Below are 22425 nucleotides of genomic sequence, written 5' to 3' on the forward strand. Positions count from 1 at the left end.
TACCCTTACGATTTTTTTTCCGCTTGAAAAGACCCGCACTGGTGCTAATGATCTGTCAATGGTCACTCTAAGCTGAATGTGCCTGCCCTCGTCAGATCGCAAATGCAAAGCAGCTTGAGGCTGGGCAAGTACCAGCATGGGAGACTAGCTGGGAATCCCTGGTACCGTTGACGTGCTTTTTGTTTTTATCAAAGCTTACCCTTACGATTTTTTTCCGCTTGAAAAGACCCGCACTGGTGCTAACTATCTGTCAATGGTCACTCTAAGCTGAATGTGCCTGCCCTCGTCAGATCGCAAATGCAAAGCAGCTTGAGGCTGGGCAAGTACCAGCATGGGAGATTGGCTGGGAATCCCTGGTACCATTGACGTGCTTTTTGTTTTTATCAAAGCTTACCCTTACGATTTTTTTCCGCTTGAAAAGACCCGCACTGGTGCTAACTATCTGTCAACGGTCACTCTAAGCTGAATGTGGCTGCCCTCGTCAGATCGCAAATGCAAAGCAGCTTGAGGCTGGGCAAGTACCAGCATGGGAGACTGGCTGGGAATCCCTGGTACCGTTGACGTGCTTTTTGTTTTTATCAAAGCTTACCCTTACGATTTCTTTCCGCTTGAAAAGACCCGCACTGGTGCTAACTATCTGTTAACGGTCACTCTAAGCTGAAAGTGCCTGCCTTCGTCAGATCGCAAATGCAAAGCAGCTTGAGGCTGGGCAAGTACCAGCATGGGAGACTGGCTGGGAATCCCTGGTACCATTAACGTGCTTTTTGTTTTTATCAAAGCTTACCCTTACGATTTTTTTCCGCTTGAAAAGACCCGCACTGGTGCTAACTATCTGTCAACGGTCACTCTAAGCTGAATGTGCCTGCCTTCGTCAGATCGCAAATGCAAAGCAGCTTGAGGCTGGGCAAGTACCAGCAAGGGAGACTGGCTGGGAATCCCTGGTACCGTTGACGTGCTTTTTGTTTTTATCAAAGCTTACCCTTACAATTTTTTGCCGCTTGAAAAGACCCAAATTTGTGCTACAGACCTATCTGTCAATTACTTCTTTATGCTGAATGGGCCTGCCCTCGTCAGATCGCAAATGCTGAGCTACTTGAGGCTGGGCAAGTACCAGCATGGGAGACTGGCTGGGAATTCCTGGTACCGTTGACATGATTTTTAGTTTTCATCAAAGCTTTGTATTACGATTCTCTTCCTCTTGAAAAAACTTGCGGAGTTGCTAACAATCCATCAATGGCCGCACTAAGCTCAATGTTCCTGCCTTCGTCAGATCACAAATGCAAAGTAGCTTGAGGCTGGGCAAGTATCAGCTTGGTAGACTGTCAGGGAATCCCTGGCACGGTTCCCACATTGTTTTGTTTTTATCAAAGCTTACACTTACGATTTTTTCCGCTTGAAAAGACCCGCACAGGTGCTAACTGTCTGTCAATGGCCACTCTAAGCTGAATGTACCTGCCCTCGTCAGATTGCAAAGCAGCTTGAGGCTGGGCAAGTACCAGCATGGGAGACTGGCTGGGAATCCCTGGTACCGTTAAAGTGCTTTTTGTTTTTATCAAAGCTTACCCTTACGATTTTTTTCCGCTTGAAAAGACCCGCACTGGTGCTAACTATTTGTCAATGGTCACTCTAAGCTGAATGTGCCTGTCCTCGTCAGATCGCAAATGCAAAGCAGCTTGAGGCTGGGCAAGTACCAGCATGGGAGACTGGCTGGGAATCCCTGGTGCCATTGACGTTTCTTTTTTTTTTCATCAAAGCTTACCCTTACGATTCTATTCCTCTTGAAAAGGCCCGCAGAGTTGCTCACTATCTGTCAATGGCCACTCTAAGCTGAATGTGCCTGCTCTCGTCAGATAGCAAATGCTAAGCAGCTTGAGGCTGGGCAAGTACCAGCATGGGAGACTGGCTGGGAATCCCTGGTACCGCTGACGTGCTTTTTGTTTTTATCAAAGCTTACCCTTACGATTTTTTTCCGCTTGAAAAGACCCGCACTGGTGCTAACTATCTGTCAACGGTCACTCTAAGCTGAATGTGCCTGCCCTCGTCAGATCGTAAATGCAAAGCAGCTTGAGGCTGGGCAAGTACCAGCATGGGAGACTGGCTGGGAATCCCTGCTACCGCTGACGTTCTTTTTGTTTTTATCAAAGCTTACCCTTACGATTTTTTTCCGCTTGAAAAGACCCGCACTGGTGCTAACGATCTGTCAATGGTCACTCTAAGCTGAATGTGCCTGCCCTCGTCAAATCGCAAATGCAAAGCAGCTTGAGGATGGGCAAGTACCAGCATGGGAGACTGGCTGGGAATCCCCGGTACCGTTGACGTGCTTTTTGTTTTTATCTAAGCTTACCCTTACGATTTTTTTTTGCTTGAAAAGACCCGCACTGGTGCTAACTATCTGTCAATGGTCACTCTAAGCTGAATGTGCCTGCCCTCGTCAGATCGCAAATGCAAAGCAGCTTGAGGCTGGGCAAGTACCAGCATGGGAGACTGGCTGGGAATCCCTGGTACCGTTGACGTGCTTTTTGTTTTTATCAAAGCTTACCCTTACGATTTTTTTCCGCTTGAAAAGACCCGCACTGGTGCTAATTATCTGTCAACGGTCACTCTAAGCTGAATGTGCCTGCCCTCGTCAGATCGCAAATGCAAAGCAGCTTGAGGCTGGGCAAGTACCAGCATGGGAGACTGGCTGGGAATCCCTGGTACCGTTGACGTGCTTTTTGTTTTTATCAAAGCTTACCCTTACGATTTTTTTCCTCTTGAAAAGACCCGCACTGGTGCTAACTATCTGTCAACGGTCACTCTAAGCTGAATGTGCCTGCCCTCGTCAGATCGCAAATGCAAAGCAGCTTGAGGCTGGGCAAGTACCAGCATGGGAGACTGGCTGGGAATCCCAGGTACCGTTAACGTGCTTTTTGTTTTTATCAAAGCTTACCCTTACGATTTTTTGCCGCTTGAAAAGACCCGCACTGGTGCTAACTATCTGTCAATGGTCACTCTAAGCTGAATGTGCCTGTCCTCGTCAGATCGCAAATGCAAAGCAGCTTGAGGCTGGGCAAGTACCAGTAAGGGAGACTGGCTGGGAATCCCTGGTACCGTTGACGTGCTTTTTGTTTTTATCAAAGCTTACCCTTACGATTTTTTTCCGCTTGAAAAGACCCGCACTGGTGCTAACTATCTGTCAATGGTCACTCTAAGCTGAATGTGCCTGCCCTTGTCAGATCGCAAATGCAAAGCAGCTTGAGGCTGGGCAAGTACCAGCATGGGAGACTGGCTGGGAATCCCTGGTACCGTTGACATGCATTTTGTTTTTATCAAAGCTTACCCTTACGATTTTTTTCCGCTTGAAAAGACCCGCACTGGTGCTAACTATCTGTCAACGGTCACTCTAAGCTGAATGTGCCTGCCCTCGTCAGATCGCAAATGCAAAGCAGCTTGAGGCTGGGCAAGTACCAGCATGGGAGACTGGCTGGGAATCCCTGGTACCGTTGACGTGCTTTTTGTTTTTATCAAAGCTTACCCTTACGATTTTTTTCCGCTTGAAAAGACCCGCACTGGTGCTAACTATCTGTCAACGGTCACTCTAAGCTGAATGTGACTGCCCTCGTCAGATCGCAAATGCAAAGCAGCTTGAGGCTGGGCAAGTACCAGCATGGGAGACTGGCTGGGAATCCCTGCTACCGCTGACGTTCTTTTTGTTTTTATCAAAGCTTACCCTTACGATTTTTTTCCGCTTGAAAAGACCCGCACTGGTGCTAACGATCTGTCAATGGTCACTCTAAGCTGAATGTGCCTGCCCTCGTCAAATCGCAAATGCAAAGCAGCTTGAGGATGGGCAAGTACCAGCATGGGAGACTGGCTGGGAATCCCCGGTACCGTTGACGTGCTTTTTGTTTTTATCTAAGCTTACCCTTACGATTTTTTTTTGCTTGAAAAGACCCGCACTGGTGCTAACTATCTGTCAATGGTCACTCTAAGCTGAATGTGCCTGCCCTCGTCAGATCGCAAATGCAAAGCAGCTTGAGGCTGGGCAAGTACCAGCATGGGAGACTGGCTGGGAATCCCTGGTACCGTTGACGTGCTTTTTGTTTTTATCAAAGCTTACCCTTACGATTTTTTTCCGCTTGAAAAGACCCGCACTGGTGCTAATTATCTGTCAACGGTCACTCTAAGCTGAATGTGCCTGCCCTCGTCAGATCGCAAATGCAAAGCAGCTTGAGGCTGGGCAAGTACCAGCATGGGAGACTGGCTGGGAATCCCTGGTACCGTTGACGTGCTTTTTGTTTTTATCAAAGCTTACCCTTACGATTTTTTTCCTCTTGAAAAGACCCGCACTGGTGCTAACTATCTGTCAACGGTCACTCTAAGCTGAATGTGCCTGCCCTCGTCAGATCGCAAATGCAAAGCAGCTTGAGGCTGGGCAAGTACCAGCATGGGAGACTGGCTGGGAATCCCTGGTACCGTTAACGTGCTTTTTGTTTTTATCAAAGCTTACCCTTACGATTTTTTGCCGCTTGAAAAGACCCGCACTGGTGCTAACTATCTGTCAATGGTCACTCTAAGCTGAATGTGCCTGTCCTCGTCAGATCGCAAATGCAAAGCAGCTTGAGGCTGGGCAAGTACCAGTAAGGGAGACTGGCTGGGAATCCCTGGTACCGTTGACGTGCTTTTTGTTTTTATCAAAGCTTACCCTTACGATTTTTTTCCGCTTGAAAAGACCCGCACTGGTGCTAACTATCTGTCAATGGTCACTCTAAGCTGAATGTGCCTGCCCTTGTCAGATCGCAAATGCAAAGCAGCTTGAGGCTGGGCAAGTACCAGCATGGGAGACTGGCTGGGAATCCCTGGTACCGTTGACATGCATTTTGTTTTTATCAAAGCTTACCCTTACGATTTTTTTCCGCTTGAAAAGACCCGCACTGGTGCTAACTATCTGTCAACGGTCACTCTAAGCTGAATGTGCCTGCCCTCGTCAGATCGCAAATGCAAAGCAGCTTGAGGCTGGGCAAGTACCAGCATGGGAGACTGGCTGGGAATCCCTGGTACCGTTGACGTGCTTTTTGTTTTTATCAAAGCTTACCCTTACGATTTTTTTCCGCTTGAAAAGACCCGCACTGGTGCTAACTATCTGTCAACGGTCACTCTAAGCTGAATGTGACTGCCCTCGTCAGATCGCAAATGCAAAGCAGCTTGAGGCTGGGTAAGTACCAGCATGGGAGACTGGCTGGGAATCCCTGGTACCGTTAACGTGCTTTTTGTTTTTATCAAAGCTTACCCTTACAATTTTTTGCCGCTTGAAAAGACCCAAATTTGTGCTACAGACCTATCTGTCAATTACTTCTTTATGCTGAATGGGCCTGCCCTCGTCAGATCGCAAATGCTGAGCTACTTGAGGCTGGGCAAGTACCAGCATGGGAGACTGGCTGGGAATTCCTGGTACCGTTGACATGCTTTTTAGTTTTCATCAAAGCTTTGTATTACGATTCTCTTCCTCTTGAAAAAACTTGCGGAGTTGCTAACAATCCATCAATGGCCGCACTAAGCTCAATGTTCCTGCCTTCGTCAGATCACAAATGCAAAGTAGCTTGAGGCTGGGCAAGTATCAGCTTGGTAGACTGGCAGGGAATCCCTGGCACGGTTCCCACATTGTTTTGTTTTTATCAAAGCTTACACTTACGATTTTTTCCGCTTGAAAATACCCGCACAGGTGCTAACTGTCTGTCAATGGCCACTCTAAGCTGAATGTGCCTGCCCTCGTCAGATCGCAAATGCAAAGCAGCTTGAGGCTGGGCAAGTACCAGCATGGGAGACTGGCAAGGAATCCTTGGTGCCGTTGACGTTTCTTTTTTTTTCATCAAAGCTTACCCGTACGATTCTATTCCTCTTGAAAAGGCCCGCAGAGTTGCTCACTATCTGTCAATGGCCACTCTAAGCTGAAGGTGCCTGCTCTCGTCAGATCGCAAATGCTAAGCAGCTTGAGGCTGGGCAAGTACCAGCATGGGAGACTGGCTGGGAATCCCTGGTACCGTTGACGTGCTTTTTGTTTTTATCAAAGCTTACCCTTGCGATTTTTTTCCGCTTGAAAAGACCCGCACTGGTGTTAACTATCTGTCAATGGTCACTCTAAGCTGAATGTGCCTGCCCTCGTCAGATCGCAAATGCAAAGCAGCTTGAGGCTGGGCAAGTACCAGCATGGGAGACTGGCTGGGAATCCCTGGTACCGTTGACGTGCTTTTTGTTTTTATCAAAGCTTACCCTTATGATTTTTTTCCGCTTGAAAAGACCCGCACTGGTGCTAACTATCTGTCAACGGTCACTCTAAGCTGAATGTGCCTGCCCTCGTCAGATCGCAAATGCAAAGCAGCTTGAGGCTGGGCAAGTACCAGCATGGGAGACTGGCTGGGAATCCCTGGTACCGTTGACGTGCTTTTTGTTTTTATCAAAGCTTACCCTTACGATTTTTTTCCGCTTGAAAAGACCCGCACTGGTGCTAACTATCTGTCAACGGTCACTCTAAGCTGAATGTGCCTGCCCTCGTCAGATCGCAAATGCAAAGCAGCTTGAGGCTGGGCAAGTACCAGCATGGGAGACTGGCTGGGAATTCCTGGTACCGTTGACGTGCTTTTTGTTTTTATCAAAGCTTACCCTTACGATTTTTTTCCGCTTGAAAAGACCCGCACTGGTGCTAACTATCTGTCAACGGTCACTCTAAGCTGAATGTGCCTGCCCTCGTCAGATCGCAAATGCAAAGCAGCTTGAGGCTGGGCAAGTACCATCATGGGAGACTGGCTGGGAATCCCTGGTACCGTTAACGTGCTTTTTGTTTTTATCAAAGCTTACCCTTACGATTTTTTGCCGCTTGAAAAGACCCGCACTGGTGCTAACTATCTGTCAATGGTCACTCTAAGCTGAATGTGCCTGTCCTCGTCAGATCGCAAATGCAAAGCAGCTTGAGGCTGGGCAAGTACCAGCAAGGGAGACTGGCTGGGAATCCCTGGAACCGTTGACGTGCTTTTTGTTTTTATCAAAGCTTACCCTTACAATTTTTTGCCGCTTGAAAAGACCCAAATTTGTGCTACAGACCTATCTGTCAATTACTTCTTTATGCTGAATGGGCCTGCCCTCGTCAGATCGCAAATGCTGAGCTACTTGAGGCTGGGCAAGTACCAGCATGGGAGACTGGCTGGGAATTCCTGGTACCGTTGACATGCTTTTTAGTTTTCATCAAAGCTTTGTATTACGATTCTCTTCCTCTTGAAAAAACTTGCGGAGTTGCTAACAATCCATCAATGGCCGCACTAAGCTCAATGTTCCTGCCTTCGTCAGATCACAAATGCAAAGTAGCTTGAGGCTGGGCAAGTATCAGCTTGGTAGACTGGCAGGGAATCCCTGGCACGGTTCCCACATTGTTTTGTTTTTATCAAAGCTTACACTTACGATTTTTTCCGCTTGAAAAGACCCGCACAGGTGCTAACTGTCTGTCAATGGCCACTCTAAGCTGAATGTGCCTGCCCTCGTCAGATCGCAAATGCAAAGCAGCTTGAGGCTGGGCAAGTACCAGCATGGGAGACTGGCTGGGAATCCCTGGTGCCATTGACGTTTCTTTTTTTTTCATCAAAGCTTACCCTTACGATTCTATTCCTCTTGAAAAGGCCCGCAGAGTTGCTCACTATCTGTCAATGGCCACTCTAAGCTGAATGTTCCTGCTCTCGTCAGATCGCAAATGCTAAGCAGCTTGAGGCTGGGCAAGTACCAGCATGGGAGACTGGCTGGGAATCCCTGGTACCGTTGACGTGCTTTTTGTTTTTATCAAAGCTTACCCTTACGATTTTTTTCCGCTTGAAAAGACCCGCACTGGTGCTAACGATCTGTCAATGGTCACTCTAAGCTGAATGTGCCTGCCCTCGTCAGATCGCAAATGCAAAGCAGCTTGAGGCTGGGCAAGTACCAGCATGGGAGACTGGCTGGGAATCCCTGGTACCGTTGACGTGCTTTTTGTTTTTATCAAAGCTACCCTTACGATTTTTTTCCGCTTGAAAAGACCCGCACTGGTGCTATCTGTCAGCGGTCACTCTAAGCTGAATGTGCCTGCCCTCGTCAGATCGCAAATGCAAAGCAGCTTGAGGCTGGGCAAGTACCAGCATGGGAGACTGGCTGGGAATCCCTGGTACCGTTGACGTGCTTTTTGTTTTTATCAAAGCTTACCCTTACGATTTTTTTCCGCTTGAAAAGACCCGCACTGGTGCTAACTATCTGTCAACGGTCACTCTAAGCTGAATGTGCCTGCCCTCGTCAGATCGCAAATGCAAAGCAGCTTGAGGCTGGGCAAGTACAAGCATGGGAGACTGGCTGGGAATCCCTGGTACCGTTGACGTGCTTTTTGTTTTTATCAAAGCTTACCCTTACGATTTTTTTCCGCTTGAAAAGACCCGCACTGGTGCTAACTATCTGTCAACGGTCACTCTAAGCTGAATGTGCCTTCCCTCGTCAGCTCGCAAATGCAAAGCAGCTTGAGGCTGGGCAAGTACCAGCATGGGAGACTGGCTGGGAATCCCTGGTACCGTTAACGTGCTTTTTGTTTTTATCAAAGCTTACCCTTACGATTTTTTGCCGCTTGAAAAGACCCAAATTTGTGCTACAGACCTATCTGTCAATTACTTCTTTATGCTGAATGGGCCTGCCCTCGTCAGATCGCAAATGCTGAGCTACTTGAGGCTGGGCAAGCACCAGCATGGGAGACTGGCTGGGAATTCCTGGTACCGTTGACATGCTTTTTAGTTTTCATCAAAGCTTTGTATTACCATTCTCTTCCTCTTGAAAAAACTTGCGGGGTTGCTAACAATCCATCAATGGCCGCACTAAGCTCAATGTTCCTGCCTTCGTCAGATCACAAATGCAAAGTAGCTTGAGGCTGGACAAGTATCAGCTTGGTAGACTGGCAGGGAATCCCTGGCACGGTTCCCACATTGTTTTGTTTTTATCAAAGCTTACACTTACGATTTTTTCCGCTTGAAAAGACCCGCACAGGTGCTAACTGTCTGTCAATGGCCACTCTAAGCTGAATGTGCCTGCCCTCGTTAGATCGCAAATGCAAAGCAGCTTGAGGCTTGGTAAGTACCAGCATGGGAGACTGGCTAGGAATCCTTGGTGCCATTGACGTTTCTATTTTTTTCATCAAAGCTTACCCTTACGATTCTATTCCTCTTGAAAAGGCCCGCAGAGTTGCTCACTATCTGTCAATGGCCACTCTAAGCTGAATGTGCCTGCTCTTGTCAGATCGCAAATGCTAAGCAGCTTGCGGCTGGGCAAGTACCAGCATGGGAGACTGGCTGGGAATCCCTGGTACCGTTGACGTGCTTTTTGTTTTTATCAAAGCTTACCCTTACGATTTTTTTCCGCTTGAAAAGACCCGCACTGGTGCTAACTATCTGTCAATGGTCACTCTAAGCTGAATGTGCCTGCCCTCGTCAGATTGCAAATGCAAAGCAGCTTGAGGCTGGGCAAGTACCAGCATGGGAGACTGGCTGGGAATCCCTGGTACCGTTGACGTGCTTTTTGTTTTTATCAAAGCTTACCCTTATGATTTTTTTCCGCTTGAAAAGACCCGCACTGGTGCTAACTATCTGTCAACGGTCACTCTAAGCTGAATGTGCCTGCCCTCGTCAGATCGCAAATGCAAAGCAGCTTGAGGCTGGGCAAGTACCAGCATGGGAGACTGGCTGGGAATCCCTGGTACCGTTGACGTGCTTTTTGTTTTTATCAAAGCTTACCCTTACGATTTTTTTCCGCTTGAAAAGACCCGCACTGGTGCTAACGATCTGTCAATGGTCACTCTAAGCTGAATGAGCCTGCCCTCGTTAGATCGCAAATGCAAAGCAGCTTGAGGCTGGGCAAGTACCAGCATGGGAGACTGGCTGGGAATCCCTGGTACCGTTGACGTGCTTTTTGTTTTTATCAAAGCTTACCCTTACGATTTTTTTCCGCTTGAAAAGACCCGCACTGGTGCTAACTATCTGCCAACGGTCACTCTAAGCAGAATGTGCCTGCCCTCGTCAGATCGCAAATGCAAAGCAGCTTGAGGCTGGGCAAGTACCAGCATGGGCGACTGGCTGGGAATCCCTGGTACCGTTAACGTGCTTTTTGTTTTTATCAAAGCTTACCCTTACGATTTTTTGCCGCTTGAAAAGACCCAAATTTGTGCTACAGACCTATCTGTCAATTACTTCTTTATGCTGAATGGGCCTGCCCTCGTCAGATCGCAAATGCTGAGCTACTTGAGGCTGGGCAAGTACCAGCATGGGAGACTGGCTGGGAATTCCTGGTACCGTTGACATGCTTTTTAGTTTTCATCAAAGCTTTGTATTACGATTCTCTTCCTCTTGAAAAAACTTGCGGAGTTGCTAACAATCCATCAATGGCCGCACTAAGCTCAATGTTCCTGCCTTCGTCAGATCACAAATGCAAAGTAGCTTGAGGCTGGGCAAGTATCAGCTTGGTAGACTGGCAGGGAATCCCTGGCTCGGTTCCCACATTGTTTTGTTTTTATCAAAGCTTACACTTACGATTTTTTCCGCTTGAAAAGACCCGCACAGGTGCTAACTGTCTGTCAATGGCCACTCTAAGCTGAATGTGCCTGCCCTCGTCAGATCGCAAATGCAAAGCAGCTTGAGGCTGGGCAAGTACCAGCATGGGAGACTGGCTAGGAATCCTTGGTGCCATTGATGTTTCTTTTTTTTTCATCAAAGCTTACCCTTACGATTCTATTCCTCTTGAAAAGGCCCGCAGAGTTTCTTACTATCTGTCAATGGCCACTCTAAGCTGAATGTGCCTGCTCTCGTCAGATCGCAAATGCTAAGCAGCTTGAGGCTGGGCAAGTACCAGCATGGGAGACTGGCTGGGAATCCCTGGTACCGCTGACATGCTTTTTGTTTTTATCAAAGCTTACCCTTACGATTTTTTTCCGCTTGAAAAGACCCGCACTGGTGCTAACGATCTGTCAATGGTCACTCTAAGCTGAATGTGCCTGCCCTCGTCAGATCGCAAATGCAAAGCAGCTTGAGGCTGGGCAAGTACCAGCATGGGAGACTGGCTGGGAATCCCTGGTACCGTTGACGTGCTTTTTGTTTTTATCAAAGCTTACCCTTACGATTTTTTTCCGCTTGAAAAGACCCGCACTGGTGCTAACTATCTGTCAATGGTCACTCTAAGCTGAATGTGCCTGCCCTCGTCAGATCACAAATGCAAAACAGCTTGAGGCTGGGCTAGTACCAGCATGGGAGACTGGCTGGGAATCCCTGGTACCGTTGACGTGCTTTTTGTTTTTATCAAAGCTTACCCTTACGATTTTTTTCCGCTTGAAAAGACCCGCACTGGTGCTAACTATCTGTCAACGGTCACTCTAAGCTGAATGTGCCTGCCCTCGTCAGATCGCAAATGCAAAGCAGCTTGAGGCTGGGCAAGTACCAGCATGGGAGACTGGCTGGGAATCCCTGGTACCGTTGACGTGCTTTTTGTTTTTATCAAAGCTTACCCTTACGATTTTTTTCCGCTTGAAAAGACCCGCACTGGTGCTAACTATCTGTCAACGGTCACTCTAAGCTGAATGTGCCTGCCCTCGTCAGATCGCAAATGCAAAGCACCTTTAGGCTGGGCAAGTACCAGCATGGGAGACTGGCTGGGAATCCCTGGTACCGTTAACGTGCTTTTTGTTTTTATCAAAGCTTACCCTTATGATTTTTTTCCGCTTGAAAAGACCCGCACTGGTGCTAACTATCTGTCAACGGTCACTCTAAGCTGAATGTGCCTGCCCTTGTCAGATCGCAAATGCAAAGCAGCTTGAGGCTGGGCAAGTACCAGCAAGGGAGACTGGCTGAGAATCCCTGGTACCGTTGACGTGCTTTTTGTTTTTATCAAAGCTTACCCTTACAATTTTTTGCCGCTTGAAAAGACCCAAATTTGTGCTACAGACCTATCTGTCAATTACTTCTTTATGCTGAATGGGCCTGCCCTCGTCAGATCGCAAATGCTGATCTACTTGAGGCTGGGCAAGTACCAGCATGGGAGACTGGCTGGGAATTCCTGGTACCGTTGACATGCTTTTTAGTTTTCATCAAAGCTTTGTATTACGATTCTCTTCCTCTTGAAAAAACTTGCGGGGTTGCTAACAATCCATCAATGGCCGCACTAAGCTCAATGTTCCTGCCTTCGTCAGATCACAAATGCAAAGTAGCTTGAGGCTGGGCAAGTATCAGCTTGGTAGACTGGCAGGGAATCCCTGGCACGGTTCCCACATTGTTTTGTTTTTATCAAAGCTTACACTTACGATTTTTTCCGCTTGAAAAGACCCGCACAGGTGCTAACTGTCTGTCAATGGCCACTCTAAGCTGAATGTGCCTGCCCTCGTTAGATCGCAAATGCAAAGCAGCTTGAGGCTGGGCAAGTACCAGCATGGGAGACTGGCTGGGAATCCCTGGTGCCATTGACGTTTCTTTTTTTTTCATCAAAGCTTACCCTTACGATTCTATTCCTCTTGAAAAGGCCCGCAGAGTTACTCACTATCTGTCAATGGCCACTCTAAGCTGAATGTGCCTGCCCTTGTCAGATCGCAAATGCAAAGCAGCTTGAGGCTGGGCAAGTACCAGCATGGGAGACTGGCTAGGAATCCTTGGTGCCATTGACGTTTCTTTTTTTTCATCAAAGCTTACCCTTACGATTCTATTCCTCTTGAAAAGGCCCGCAGAGTTGCTCACTATCTGTCAATGGCCACTGTAAGCTGAATGTGCCTGCTCTCGTCAGATCGCAAATGCTAAGCAGCTTGAGGCTGGGCAAGTACCAGCATGGGAGACTGGCTGGGAATCCCTGGTACCGCTGACGTGCTTTTTGTTTTTATCAAAGCTTACCCTTACGATTTTTTTCCGCTTGAAAAGACCCGCACTGGTGCTAACGATCTGTCAATGGTCACTCTAAGCTGAATGTTCCTGCCCTCGTCAGATCGCAAATGCAAAGCAGCTTGAGGCTGGGCAAGTACCAGCATGGGAGACTGGCTGGGAATCCCTGGTACCGTTGACGTGCTTTTTGTTTTTATCAAAGCTTACCCTTACGATTTTTTTCCGCTTGAAAAGACCCGCACTGGTGATAACTATCTGTCAATGGTCACTCTAAGCTGAATGTGCCTGCCTTCGTCAGATCGCAAATGCAAAGCAGCTTGAGGCTGGGCAAGTACCAGCATGGGAGACTGGCTGGGAATCCCTGGTACAGTTGACGTGCTTTTTGTTTTTATCAAAGCTTACCCTAACGATTTTTTTCCGCTTGAAAAGACCCGCACTGGTGCTAACTATCTGTCAATGGTCACTCTAAGCTGAATGTGCCTGCCCTCGTCAGATCGCAAATGCAAAGCAGCTTGAGGCTGGGCAAGTACCAGCATGGGAGACTGGCTGGGAATCCCTGGTACCGTTGACGTGCTTTTTGTTTTTATCAAAGCTTACCCTTATGATTTTTTTCCGCTTGAAAAGACCCGCACTGGTGCTAACTATCTGTCAACGGTCACTCTAAGCTGAATGTGCCTGCCCTCGTCAGATCGCAAATGCAAAGCAGCTTGAGGCTGGGCAAGTACCAGCATGGGAGACTGGCTGGGAATCCCTGGTACCGTTGACGTGCTTTTTGTTTTTATCAAAGCTTACCCTTACGATTTTTTTCCGCTTGAAAAGACCCGCACTGGTGCTAACGATCTGTCAATGGTCACTCTAAGCTGAATGAGCCTGCCCTCGTTAGATCGCAAATGCAAAGCAGCTTAAGGCTGGGCAAGTACCAGCATGGGAGACTGGCTGGGAATCCCTGGTACCGTTGACGTGCTTTTTGTTTTTATCAAAGCTTACCCTTACGATTTTTTTCCGCTTGAAAAGACCCGCACTGGTGCTAACTATCTGCCAACGGTCACTCTAAGCAGAATGTGCCTGCCTTCGTCAGATCGCAAATGCAAAGCAGCTTGAGGCTGGGCAAGTACCAGCATGGGCGACTGGCTGGGAATCCCTGGTACCGTTAACGTGCTTTTTGTTTTTATCAAAGCTTACCCTTACGATTTTTTGCCGCTTGAAAAGACCCAAATTTGTGCTACAGACCTATCTGTCAATTACTTCTTTATGCTGAATGGGCCTGCCCTCGTCAGATCGCAAATGCTGAGCTACTTGAGGCTGGGCAAGTACCAGCCTGGGAGACTGGCTGGGAATTCCTGGTACCGTTGACATGCTTTTTAGTTTTCATCAAAGCTTTGTATTACGATTCTCTTCCTCTTGAAAAAACTTGCGGAGTTGCTAACAATCCATCAATGGCCGCACTAAGCTCAATGTTCCTGCCTTCGTCAGATCACAAATGCAAAGTAGCTTGAGGCTGGGCAAGTATCAGCTTGGTAGACTGGCAGGGAATCCCTGGCTCGGTTCCCACATTGTTTTGTTTTTATCAAAGCTTACACTTACGATTTTTTCCGCTTGAAAAGACCCGCACAGGTGCTAACTGTCTGTCAATGGCCACTCTAAGCTGAATGTGCCTGCCCTCGTCAGATCGCAAATGCAAAGCAGCTTGAGGCTGGGCAAGTACCAGCATGGGAGACTGGCTAGGAATCCTTGGTGCCATTGATGTTTCTTTTTTTTTCATCAAAGCTTACCCTTACGATTCTATTCCTCTTGAAAAGGCCCGCAGAGTTGCTCACTATCTGTCAATGGCCACTCTAAGCTGAATGTGCCTGCTCTCGTCAGATCGCAAATGCTAAGCAGCTTGAGGCTGGGCAAGTACCAGCATGGGAGACTGGCTGGGAATCCCTGGTACCGCTGACATGCTTTTTGTTTTTATCAAAGCTTACCCTTACGATTTTTTTCCGCTTGAAAAGACCCGCACTGGTGCTAACGATCTGTCAATGGTCACTCTAAGCTGAATGTGCCTGCCCTCGTCAGATTGCAAATGCAAAGCAGCTTGAGGCTGGGCAAGTACCAGCATGGGAGACTGGCTGGGAATCCCTGGTACCGTTGACGTGCTTTTTGTTTTTATCAAAGCTTACCCTTACGATTTTTTTCCGCTTGAAAAGACCCGCACTGGTGCTAACTATCTGTCAATGGTCACTCTAAGCTGAATGTGCCTGCCCTCGTCAGATCACAAATGCAAAACAGCTTGAGGCTGGGCTAGTACCAGCATGGGAGACTGGCTGGGAATCCCTGGTACCGTTGACGTGCTTTTTGTTTTTATCAAAGCTTACCCTTACGATTTTTTTCCGCTTGAAAAGACCCGCACTGGTGCTAACTATCTGTCAACGGTCACTCTAAGCTGAATGTGCCTGCCCTCGTCAGATCGCAAATGCAAAGCAGCTTGAGGCTGGGCAAGTACCAGCATGGGAGACTGGCTGGGAATCCCTGGTACCGATGACGTGCTTTTTGTTTTTATCAAAGCTTACCCTTACGATTTTTTTCCGCTTGAAAAGACCCGCACTGGTGCTAACTATCTGTCAACGGTCACTCTAAGCTGAATGTGCCTGCCCTCGTCAGATCGCAAATGCAAAGCACCTTGAGGCTGGGCAAGTACCAGCATGGGAGACTGGCTGGGAATCCCTGGTACCGTTAACGTGCTTTTTGTTTTTATCAAAGCTTACCCTTATGATTTTTTTCCGCTTGAAAAGACCCGCACTGGTGCTAACTATCTGTCAACGGTCACTCTAAGCTGAATGTGCCTGCCCTTGTCAGATCGCAAATGCAAAGCAGCTTGAGGCTGGGCAAGTACCAGCAAGGGAGACTGGCTGAGAATCCCTGGTACCGTTGACGTGCTTTTTGTTTTTATCAAAGCTTACCCTTACAATTTTTTGCCGCTTGAAAAGACCCAAATTTGTGCTACAGACCTATCTGTCAATTACTTCTTTATGCTGAATGGGCCTGCCCTCGTCAGATCGCAAATGCTGAGCTACTTGAGGCTGGGCAAGTACCAGCATGGGAGACTGGCTGGGAATTCCTGGTACCGTTGACATGCTTTTTAGTTTTCATCAAAGCTTTGTATTACGATTCTCTTCCTCTTGAAAAAACTTGCGGGGTTGCTAACAATCCATCAATGGCCGCACTAAGCTCAATGTTCCTGCCTTCGTCAGATCACAAATGCAAAGTAGCTTGAGGCTGGGCAAGTATCAGCTTGGTAGACTGGCAGGGAATCCCTGGCACGGTTCCCACATTGTTTTGTTTTTATCAAAGCTTACACTTACGATTTTTTCCGCTTGAAAAGACCCGCACAGGTGCTAACTGTCTGTCAATGGCCACTCTAAGCTGAATGTGCCTGCCCTCGTTAGATCGCAAATGCAAAGCAGCTTGAGGCTGGGCAAGTACCAGCATGGGAGACTGGCTGGGAATCCCTGGTGCCATTGACGTTTCTTTTTTTTTCATCAAAGCTTACCCTTACGATTCTATTCCTCTTGAAAAGGCCCGCAGAGTTACTCACTATCTGTCAATGGCCACTCTAAGCTGAATGTGCCTGCCCTTGTCAGATCGCAAATGCAAAGCAGCTTGAGGCTGGGCAAGTACCAGCAAGGGAGACTGGCTGAGAATCCCTGGTACCGTTGACGTGCTTTTTGTTTTTATCAAAGCTTACCCTTACAATTTTTTGCCGCTTGAAAAGACCCAAATTTGTGCTACAGACCTATCTGTCAATTAGTTCTTTATGCTGAATGGGCCTGCCCTCGTCAGATCGCAAATGCTGAGCTACTTGAGGCTGGGCAAGTACCAGCATGGGAGACTGGCTGGGAATTCCTGGTACCGTTGACATGCTTTTTAGTTTTCATCAAAGCTTTGTATTACGATTCTCTTCCTCTTGAAAAAACTTGCGGGGTTGCTAACAATCCATCAATGGCCGCACTAAGCTCAATGTTCCTGCCTTCGTCAGATCACAAATGCAAAGTAGCTTGAGGCTGGGCAAGTATCAGCTTGGTAGACTGGCAGGGAATCCCTGGCACGGTTCCCACATTGTTTTGTTTTTATCAAAGCTTACACTTACGATTTTTTCCGCTTGAAAAGACCCGCACAGGTGCTAACTGTCTGTCAATGGCCACTCTAAGCTGAATGTGCCTGCCCTCGTTAGATCGCAAATGCAAAGCAGCTTGAGGCTGGGCAAGTACCAGCATGGGAGACTGGCTGGGAATCCCTGGTGCCATTGACGTTTCTTTTTTTTTCATCAAAGCTTACCCTTACGATTCTATTCCTCTTGAAAAGGCCCGCAGAGTTACTCACCATCTGTCAATGGCCACTCTAAGCTGAATGTGCCTGCTCTCGTCAGATCGCAAATGCTAAGCAGCTTGAGGCTGGGCAAGTACCAGCATGGGAGACTGGCTGGGAATCCCTGGTACCGCTGACGTGCTTTTTGTTTTTATCAAAGCTTACCCTTACGATTTTTTTCCGCTTGAAAAGACCCGCACTGGTGCTAACGATCTGTCAATGGTCACTCTAAGCTGAATGTGCCTGCCCTCGTCAGATCGCAAATGCAAAGCAGCTTTAGGCTGGGCAAGTACCAGCATGGGAGACTGGCTGGGAATCCCTGGTACCGTTGACGTGCTTTTTGTTTTTATCAAAGCTTACTCTTACGATTTTTTTCCGCTTGAAAAGACCCGCACTGGTGCTAACTATCTGTCAACGGTCACTCTAAGCTGAATGTGCCTGCCCTCGTCAGATCGCAAATGCAAAGCAGCTTGAGGCTGGGCAAGTACCAGCATGGGAGACTGGCTGGGAATCCCTGGTATCGTTAACGTGCTTTTTGTTTTTATCAAAGCTTACCCTTACGATTTTTTGCCGCTTGAAAAGACCAAAATTTGTGCTACAGACCTATTTGTCAATTACTTCTTTATGCTGAATGGGCCTGCCCTCGTCAGATCGCAAATGCTGAGCTACTTGAGGCTGGGCAAGTACCAGCATGGGAGACTGGCTGGGAATTCCTGGTACCGTTGACATGCTTTTTAGTTTTCATCAAAGCTTTGTATTACGATTCTCTTCCTCTTGAAAAAACTTGCGGAGTTGCTAACAATCCATCAATGGCCGCACTAAGCTCAATGTTCCTGCCTTCGTCAGATCACAAATGCAAAGTACCTTGAGGCTGGGCAAGTATCAGCTTGGTAGACTGGCAGGGAATCCCTGGCACGGTTCCCACATTGTTTTGTTTTTATCAAAGCTTACACTTACGATTTTTTCCGCTTGAAAAGACCCGCACAGGTGCTAACTGTCTGTCAATGGCCACTCTAAGCTGAATGTGCCTGCCCTCGTCAGATCGCAAATGCAAAGCAGCTTGAGGCTGGGCAAGTACCAGCATGGGAGACTGGCTAGGAATCCTTGGTGCCATTGACATTTCTTTTTTTTTCATCAAACCTTACCCTTACGATTCTATTCCTCTTGAAAAGGCCCGCAGAGTTGCTCACTATCTGTCAATGGCCACTCTAAGCTGAATGTGCCTGCTCTCGTCAGATCGCAAATGCTAAGCAGCTTGAGGCTGGGCAAGTACCAGCATGGGAGACTGGCTGGGAATCCCTGGTACCGCTGACGTGCTTTTTGTTTTTATCAAAGCTTACCCTTACGATTTCTTTCCGCTTGAAAAGACCCGCACTGGTGCTAACGATCTGTCAATGGTCACTCTAAGCTGAATGTGCCTGCCCTCGTCAGATCGCAAATGCAAAGCAGCTTGAGGCTGGGCAAATACCAGCATGGGAGACTGGCTGGGAATCCCTGGTACCGTTGACGTGCTTTTTGTTTTTATCAAAGCTTACCCTTACGATTTTTTTCCGCTTGAAAAGACCCGCACTGGTGCTAACTATTTGTCAATGGTCACTCTAAGCTGAATGTGCCTGCCCTCGTCAGATCGCAAATGCAAAGCAGCTTGAGGCTGGGCAAGTACCAGCATGGGAGACTGGCTGGGAATCCCTGGTACCGTTGACGTGCTTTTTGTTTTTATCAAAGCTTACCCTTACGATTTTTTTCCGCTTGAAAAGACCCGCACTGGTGCCAACTATCTGTCAACGGTCACTCTAAGCTGAATGTGCCTGCCCTCGTCAGATCGCAAATGCAAAGCAGCTTGAGGCTGGGCAAGTACCAGCATTGGAGACTGGCTGGGAATCCCTGGTACAGTTAACGTGCTTTTTGTTTTTATCAAAGCTTACCCTTACGATTTTTTGCCGCTTGAAAAGACCCGCACAGGTGCTAACTGTCTGTCAATGGCCACTCTAAGCTGAATGTGCCTGCCCTCATCAGATCGCAAATGCAAAGCAGCTTGAGGCTGGGCAAGTACCACCATGGGAGACTGGCTAGGAATCCTTGGTGCCATTGACGTTTCTTTTTTTTTCATCAAAGCTTACCCTTACGATTCTATTCCTCTTGAAAAGGCCCGCAGAGTTGCTCACTATCTGTGAATGGCCACTCTAAGCTGAATGTGCCTGCTCTCGTCAGATCGCAAATGCAAAGCAGCTTGAGGCTGGGCAAGTACCAGCATGGGAGACTGGCTGGGAATCCCTGGTACCGTTAACGTGCTTTTTGTTTTTATCAAAGCTTACCCTTACGATTTTTTGCCGCTTGAAAAGACCCAAATTTGTGCTACAGACCTATCTGTCAATTACTTCTTTATGCTGAATGGGCCTGCCCTCGTCAGATCGCAAATGCTGAGCTACTTGAGGCTGGGCAAGTACCAGCATGGGAGACTGGCTGGGAATTCCTGGTACCGTTGACATGCTTTTTAGTTTTCATCAAAGCTTTGTATTACGATTCTCTTCCTCTTGAAAAAACTTGCGGAGTTGCTAACAATCCATCAATGGCCGCACTAAGCTCAATGTTCCTGCCTTCGTCAGATCACAAATGCAAAGTAGCTTGAGGCTGGGCAAGTATCAGCTTGGTAGACTGGCAGGGAATCCCTGGCACGGTTCCCACATTGTTTTGTTTTTATCAAAGCTTACACTTACGATTTTTTCCGCTTGAAAAGACCCGCACAGGTGCTAACTGTCTGTCAATGGCCACTCTAAGCTGAATGTGCCTGCCCTCGTCAGATCGCAAATGCAAAGCAGCTTGAGGCTGGGCAAGTACCAGCATGGGAGACTGGCTAGGAATCCTTGGTGCCATTGACGTTTCTTTTTTTTTCATCAAAGCTTACCCTTACGATTCTATTCCTCTTGAAAAGGCCCGCAGAGTTGCTCACTATCTGTCAATGGCCACTCTAAGCTAAATGTGCCTGCTCTCGTCAGATCGCAAATGCTAAGCAGCTTGAGGCTGGGCAAGTACCAGCATGGGAGACTGGCTGGGAATCCCTGGTACCGCTGACGTGCTTTTTGTTTTTATCAAAGCTTACCCTTACGATTTTTTTCCGCTTGAAAAGACCCGCACTGGTGCTAACGATCTGTCAATGGTCACTCTAAGCTGAATGTGCCTGTCCTCGTCAGCTCGCAAATGCAAAGCAGCTTGAGGCTGGGCAAGTACCAGCATGGGAGACTGGCTGGGAATCGCTGGTGCCATTGACGTTTCCTTTTTTTTCATCAAAGCTTACCCTTACGATTCTATTCCTCTTGAAAAGGCCCGCAGAGTTGCTCACTATCTGTAAATGGCCACTCTAAGCTGAATGTGCCTGCTCTCGTCAGATCGCAAATGCAAAGCAGCTTGAGGCTGGGCAAGTACCAGCATGGGAGACTGGCTGGGAATCCCTGGTACCGTTGACGTGCTTTTTGTTTTTATCAAAGCTTACCCTTACGATTTTTTTCCGCTTGAAAAGACCCGCACTGGTGCTAACTATCTGTCAACGGTCAGTCTAAGCTGAATGTGCCTGCCCTCGTCAGATCGCAAATGCAAAGCAGCTTGAGGCTGGGCAAGTACCAGCATGGGAGACTGGCTGGGAATCCCTGGTACCGTTGACGTGCTTTTTGTTTTTATCAAAGCTTACCCTTACGATTTTTTTCCGCTTGAAAAGACCCGCACTGGTACTAACTATCTGTCAACGGTCACTCTAAGCTGAATGTGCCTGCCCTCGTCGGATCGCAAATGCAAAGCAGCTTGGGGCTGGGCAAGTACCAGCATGGGAGACTGGCTGGGAATCCCTGGTACCGTTAACGTGCTTTTTGTTTTTATCAAAGCTTACCCTTACGATTTTTTGCCGCTTGAAAAGACCCGCACTGGTGCTAACTATCTGTCAATGGTCATTCTAAGCTGAATGTGCCTGTCCTCGTCAGATCGCAAATGCAAAGCAGCTTGAGGCTGGGCAAGTACCAGCAAGGGAGACTGGCGGGGAATCCCTGGTACCGTTGACGTGCTGTTTGTTTTTATCAAAGCTTACCCTTACAATTTTTTGCCGCTTGAAAAGACCCAAATTTGTGCTACAGACCTATCTGTCAATTACTTCTTTATGCTGAATGGGCCTGCCCTCGTCAGATCGCAAATGCTGAGCTACTGGAGGCTGGGCAAGTACCAGCATGGGAGACTGGCTGGGAATTCCTGGTACCGTTGACATGCTTTTTAGTTTTCATCAAAGCTTTGTTTTACGATTCTCTTCCTCTTGAAAAAACTTGCGGGGTTGCTAACAATCCATCAATGGCCGCACTAAGCTCAATGTTCCTGCCTTCGTCAGATCACAAATGCAAAGTAGCTTGAGGCTGGGCAAGTATCAGCTTGGTAGACTGGCAGGGAATCCCTGGCACGGTTCCCACATTGTTTTGTTTTTATCAAAGCTTACACTTATGATTTTTTCCGCTTGAAAAGACCCGCACAGGTGCTAACTGTCTGTCAATGGCCACTCTAAGCTGAATGTGCCTGCCCTCGTCAGATCGCAAATGCAAAGCAGCTTGAGGCTGGGCAAGTACCAGCATGGGAGACTGGCTGGGAATCCCTGGTGCCATTGACGTTTCATTTTTTTTCATCAAAGCTTACCCTTACGATTCTATTCCTCTTGAAAAGGCCCGCAGAGTTGCTCACTATCTGTCAATGGCCACTCTAAGCTGAATGTGCCTGTTCTCGTCAGATCGCAAATGCTAAGCAGCTTGAGGCTGGGCAAGTACCAGCATGGGAGACTGGCTGGGAATCCCTGGTACCGCTGACGTGCTTCTTGTTTTTATCAAAGCTTACCCTTACGATTTTTTTCCGCTTGAAAAGACCCGCACTGGTGCTAATGATCTGTCAATGGTCACTCTAAGCTGAATGTGCCTGCCCTCGTCAGATCGCAAATGCAAAGCAGCTTGAGGCTGGGCAAGTACCAGCATGGGAGACTGGCTGGGAATCCCTGGTACCGTTGACGTGCTTTTTGTTTTTATCAAAGCTTACCCTTACGATTTTTTTCCACTTGAAAAGACACGCACTGGTGCTAACTATCTGCCAACGGTCACTCTAAGCTGAATGTGCCTGCCCTCGTCAGATCGCAAATGCAAAGCAGCTTGAGGCTGGGCAAGTACCAGCATGGGAGACT

The 22425-nt window shown here is 47.9% G+C and overlaps 33 pseudogenes; all 33 read left to right on the forward strand.

Annotated features, from left to right (window-relative positions):
* Nucleotides 1–54: 54 nt before the first annotated feature.
* On the forward strand, nucleotides 55–173 carry LOC138659194 (5S ribosomal RNA; annotated as a pseudogene).
* Nucleotides 174–2394: 2221 nt separating this feature from the next.
* Nucleotides 2395–2513, forward strand: LOC138659260 (5S ribosomal RNA; annotated as a pseudogene).
* Nucleotides 2514–2589: 76 nt separating this feature from the next.
* LOC138659977 (5S ribosomal RNA) lies at nucleotides 2590–2708 on the forward strand (annotated as a pseudogene).
* A 661-nt stretch (nucleotides 2709–3369) lies between these two features.
* On the forward strand, nucleotides 3370–3488 carry LOC138659979 (5S ribosomal RNA; annotated as a pseudogene).
* A 466-nt stretch (nucleotides 3489–3954) lies between these two features.
* Nucleotides 3955–4073, forward strand: LOC138659261 (5S ribosomal RNA; annotated as a pseudogene).
* A 76-nt stretch (nucleotides 4074–4149) lies between these two features.
* On the forward strand, nucleotides 4150–4268 carry LOC138659980 (5S ribosomal RNA; annotated as a pseudogene).
* Nucleotides 4269–4929: 661 nt separating this feature from the next.
* Nucleotides 4930–5048, forward strand: LOC138659981 (5S ribosomal RNA; annotated as a pseudogene).
* Nucleotides 5049–5909: 861 nt separating this feature from the next.
* Nucleotides 5910–6028, forward strand: LOC138659697 (5S ribosomal RNA; annotated as a pseudogene).
* Nucleotides 6029–6104: 76 nt separating this feature from the next.
* Nucleotides 6105–6223, forward strand: LOC138659262 (5S ribosomal RNA; annotated as a pseudogene).
* A 76-nt stretch (nucleotides 6224–6299) lies between these two features.
* Nucleotides 6300–6418, forward strand: LOC138659982 (5S ribosomal RNA; annotated as a pseudogene).
* A 76-nt stretch (nucleotides 6419–6494) lies between these two features.
* On the forward strand, nucleotides 6495–6613 carry LOC138659905 (5S ribosomal RNA; annotated as a pseudogene).
* An 861-nt stretch (nucleotides 6614–7474) lies between these two features.
* On the forward strand, nucleotides 7475–7593 carry LOC138658819 (5S ribosomal RNA; annotated as a pseudogene).
* Nucleotides 7594–7669: 76 nt separating this feature from the next.
* Nucleotides 7670–7788, forward strand: LOC138659668 (5S ribosomal RNA; annotated as a pseudogene).
* A 76-nt stretch (nucleotides 7789–7864) lies between these two features.
* Nucleotides 7865–7983, forward strand: LOC138659263 (5S ribosomal RNA; annotated as a pseudogene).
* Nucleotides 7984–8054: 71 nt separating this feature from the next.
* On the forward strand, nucleotides 8055–8173 carry LOC138659535 (5S ribosomal RNA; annotated as a pseudogene).
* Nucleotides 8174–9619: 1446 nt separating this feature from the next.
* LOC138659983 (5S ribosomal RNA) lies at nucleotides 9620–9738 on the forward strand (annotated as a pseudogene).
* A 1056-nt stretch (nucleotides 9739–10794) lies between these two features.
* LOC138658696 (5S ribosomal RNA) lies at nucleotides 10795–10913 on the forward strand (annotated as a pseudogene).
* Nucleotides 10914–10989: 76 nt separating this feature from the next.
* LOC138659264 (5S ribosomal RNA) lies at nucleotides 10990–11108 on the forward strand (annotated as a pseudogene).
* A 271-nt stretch (nucleotides 11109–11379) lies between these two features.
* On the forward strand, nucleotides 11380–11498 carry LOC138659984 (5S ribosomal RNA; annotated as a pseudogene).
* Nucleotides 11499–12359: 861 nt separating this feature from the next.
* On the forward strand, nucleotides 12360–12478 carry LOC138659531 (5S ribosomal RNA; annotated as a pseudogene).
* Nucleotides 12479–12943: 465 nt separating this feature from the next.
* On the forward strand, nucleotides 12944–13062 carry LOC138659506 (5S ribosomal RNA; annotated as a pseudogene).
* Nucleotides 13063–13333: 271 nt separating this feature from the next.
* LOC138659265 (5S ribosomal RNA) lies at nucleotides 13334–13452 on the forward strand (annotated as a pseudogene).
* Nucleotides 13453–13528: 76 nt separating this feature from the next.
* On the forward strand, nucleotides 13529–13647 carry LOC138659985 (5S ribosomal RNA; annotated as a pseudogene).
* A 1056-nt stretch (nucleotides 13648–14703) lies between these two features.
* Nucleotides 14704–14822, forward strand: LOC138658697 (5S ribosomal RNA; annotated as a pseudogene).
* A 1446-nt stretch (nucleotides 14823–16268) lies between these two features.
* LOC138659532 (5S ribosomal RNA) lies at nucleotides 16269–16387 on the forward strand (annotated as a pseudogene).
* Nucleotides 16388–17053: 666 nt separating this feature from the next.
* LOC138659534 (5S ribosomal RNA) lies at nucleotides 17054–17172 on the forward strand (annotated as a pseudogene).
* Nucleotides 17173–17248: 76 nt separating this feature from the next.
* On the forward strand, nucleotides 17249–17367 carry LOC138659058 (5S ribosomal RNA; annotated as a pseudogene).
* A 76-nt stretch (nucleotides 17368–17443) lies between these two features.
* Nucleotides 17444–17562, forward strand: LOC138659927 (5S ribosomal RNA; annotated as a pseudogene).
* An 861-nt stretch (nucleotides 17563–18423) lies between these two features.
* On the forward strand, nucleotides 18424–18542 carry LOC138659059 (5S ribosomal RNA; annotated as a pseudogene).
* Nucleotides 18543–18813: 271 nt separating this feature from the next.
* On the forward strand, nucleotides 18814–18932 carry LOC138659267 (5S ribosomal RNA; annotated as a pseudogene).
* Nucleotides 18933–20768: 1836 nt separating this feature from the next.
* On the forward strand, nucleotides 20769–20887 carry LOC138658764 (5S ribosomal RNA; annotated as a pseudogene).
* Nucleotides 20888–21748: 861 nt separating this feature from the next.
* LOC138658821 (5S ribosomal RNA) lies at nucleotides 21749–21867 on the forward strand (annotated as a pseudogene).
* A 271-nt stretch (nucleotides 21868–22138) lies between these two features.
* On the forward strand, nucleotides 22139–22257 carry LOC138659269 (5S ribosomal RNA; annotated as a pseudogene).
* Nucleotides 22258–22425: the final 168 nt, after the last annotated feature.

This window comes from Ranitomeya imitator, chromosome 1 (genome assembly GCF_032444005.1).
Source record: "Ranitomeya imitator isolate aRanImi1 chromosome 1, aRanImi1.pri, whole genome shotgun sequence".
Classification (NCBI taxonomy): domain Eukaryota; kingdom Metazoa; phylum Chordata; class Amphibia; order Anura; family Dendrobatidae; genus Ranitomeya; species Ranitomeya imitator.